The sequence below is a fragment of the Ziziphus jujuba genome, chromosome 6, assembly GCF_031755915.1.
Source record: "Ziziphus jujuba cultivar Dongzao chromosome 6, ASM3175591v1".
Classification (NCBI taxonomy): domain Eukaryota; kingdom Viridiplantae; phylum Streptophyta; class Magnoliopsida; order Rosales; family Rhamnaceae; genus Ziziphus; species Ziziphus jujuba.
In genome coordinates this window covers 6,830,462-6,833,774 of record NC_083384.1, presented here as the reverse complement: position 1 = coordinate 6,833,774, position 3,313 = coordinate 6,830,462, and positions in this window count along the sequence as shown.

Sequence of the window (3,313 nt, the reverse complement as noted above, 5' to 3'; positions counted from 1 at the left end):
TCTCCATATCCTATAAAAATTCATGGAGTAGATCTTGCATCGAGCTTCTGTCTGAGCTCCTTGGATATATGTACATAAGCTAAACAACCAAACACTCTTAAATGAGAGTAGGAGGGAATCTTACCCGACCACACTTTCTCCAGAATTTCAAAATGCAACAGTACTGATGGTGATCTATTGATTAAATAGCAGGCGGCACGAACAGCTTCTCCCCAGAATGGCTTTGGCAGCTTAGCTATACTGATCATACTTCTGACCTTTTCCATAATGGTTCAGTTCATTCTTTCGGCTATTCCATTATGTTGTGGGGTGCGAGGGACCATCTTCTCATGTCGAATGCCGTGTCTTCTACAGTAGGCATCGAACTCCTTGGAAGTATACTTGCCTCCATTATCTGAGCGGAGACATTTCAGCTTCTTTCCTATTTCACGCTCTACCATTGTATGAAACAGTTTGAAGTAATCCAATACCTGGTCATTTGTCTTCAAGAAATATACCCATACCTTCCGAGAAGTATCATCAATGAAGGTCAGGAAATACTTATTGCCACCTAATGATTCCACCTCCATGGGACCACAGACATCAGAGTGCACCAGACTAAGCAACTCTAATCTTCTCGATGCAGAGGAACTGAAGGAGACTCAATGTTGCTTACCAAACAAGCAGTGATTACAAGGATCTAGCGCAGCATCCTTGCAAACAGTGATAAGCTTCTTCCTTGCCAAAGTGGACAATCCTTTTTCACTCATATGACCGAGTCTCTGGTGACACAGATTTTGGGACATCTCTCATTCTACAATATTGAGGCTATCTGCACATATCTTCACATGAGTTTTGTACAACATTCCAAAAATATGTCCTCGGGCGACAACTATGGCACCTTTCATCATTTTCCATGTGCCTTTGCTGAAGTAGTTGTCATAGCCTTGCTTGTCTAAGGCTGCTCCCGAAAGTAGATTAAGCCGAAGATCTGGAACATAACGGACATCCTTCAAAGTGATTGTACAACCAACATTCGTTTTTACTTGAATATCACCAGTTCCCATAATCTTTGCGAAACTGGAATTTCCCATCTTTACCGTACCAAAGTCTCCTGTTTTGTACGTTTTGAAGAAATCTCTGTGTGGAGTGGCATGGTAGGCTACTGCAGTATCGACTACCCACTCAACATCTTGGGTTGATATATCAAGGCATGTCTCTTCTTCGGTGGAGCAGAGCGCCATTTCTCCTTTAACAGTGACTAGTGTCTCTCCATCCTTCTTCGGCTGATTACCTTGGAGTCTCTGCTCTCTCAACAACTTTCTGCAGTTCTTCTTCATGTGACCCTCCAGGCCACAATGATAGCACTTATATGATGATTTTCTACCGTCTGTAGATCTGCCTCTGCTCTTATTCTTGCCTTTCCCCCTATCTCGACCACCTCTTTGCTGTCTTCCTCTCTCTATGACAAGGGCATGTGACTGATCCATGCCAACATCTTTTTTCCTGGCCTCTTCATTAAATAGGGCATCCTTAACCATAGATATAGTAAGTTTGCCATTCGGGGCCGAATTGCTGAGAGAGACTACCAATGTCTCCCAACTGTCTGGAAGAGAGCTTAGAAGTAGGAGGGCCTGATCCTCATCCCCTAGTTGGTAATCCACAGCAAATAGTTGATTTACCAAGCTCTGAAACTCACTGGTATGCTCGGCTACAAAAGTTCCACTCTGTAATTTTAGATTTACCAATTGCTTAACCAACAGGGCTTTGTTCCGAGTAGTCTTGGCCTGGTACATGTCCTCCGATTTTGTCCAGGTGGCATATGCATCCGTTTCCTTCGCTACATGATGGAAAACACTATGGTCGATCCATTGCCTGATCTGACCAATCATTTTCTTGTTTAATTTCTTCCATTCTGCTTCTTTACTGGGATCGGGGTTTTCTCCTTTAGCTTCTATAGGATCAAACAGATCCTTACAATTGAGGAGATCTTTCATCCGAGGTCTCCAAAGTGTATAATTTGTGGCAGTGAGCTTAACCATAGCTCCCGAAGATGATTCTTCCATTGACATTATGGCTTAACCAAAAATGGAGCCGAATTTGGCAAAATGGAGTTAACCGTTGCGTTCGGAACGGCCGAAAATGGTGGACTTGACTCTTCCGTGGTCAAAATATAATTACCAAAAATTTTGGGGCAAAAATATAATTTCATAAAACTTCTGGGTCAACCTGTAAATACAGAAACTACAGGGGTCAATCTGTAATTTCCAACAATTCAGGGGCTGTTCCGTAATTTTAGAACCTACTGATGACGTGGCAAATTATGTTGACGTGTCAACACGTGGCAGATGATGTGGCGATTGCGTGGCTGACAACGTGTTGGCTCGCGTGGCAGATGACGTGGCTAAGTGCACTGACGTGTCTACTGCCGTGGTCGTCTTCAACCTCCAGACAGCGCGTGCTGCGCGTGAGGCGCGTGATCTGCTGCAGAAAATTTCAGATGGCGCGTTCGGATGCATGACGTTCTGAGTTTCTTTCCGGCGAACTTGGTTGTTCTCTTCTCTTCGAGTACTTTCACCTGGTATTGTCAAATTAATTATTTGAGCAACTTTTCAAAACACCAACTTGAAGAACAGAGGCTCTGTTTCTTCAAACTTTGAACCCAAGCTCTTGACCTGGAGTTTAGAGAAGAAATATGAGAAGAAAAATAAAAAGAATTCTATTACTCTCTTGGAAATAGAATACAAAAATAAAAACTTCTCTCGTGGAGGATTCTCACGTGGAACCTCTCTCTACACTGTCAAATTCTCTCTGGAATTGCTCACTCTTCTCTCAAGCTCTCTCTAGAACTTAAACACTCTCTCTCTCGGAGTTTACTCTCAATACTCCTCACTTGGGATGATATTGAGCTTGCTCTCTTGGCTTGGCTTGCATGCAACGGGATGGAGCCTATTTATAGGCTTACAAGGTCGGTTGCATGGCCACAATCTTCAACAGCTTCTGACAGTAGCCCACAATTGTTGAGCAAGTTGGAGTTCGGTGTTAAATGTAGCAATGACCATTGTCAAAGATGGTGGCTGAGCAGTCTTCACACTGTCAGTGCAGTGGTGGTGCAGCTGAACTTCACAGATGGTGCAAATTTTTGGTCACTACTTGACTAAAGTCAATGCTGCTAGATTTAACTGGTTGCATAGTTCTTTATTGCAGGATACTATCGATTCCAAGTAGTACTAATAAAGGAAAAATTAATTTTTATTTTTCTTAGAACTTTATTATTGTGGAATATTCCTACAAGTTGTTCAAAATTAGTATGTAGAAGATTTGAAAGTTTATC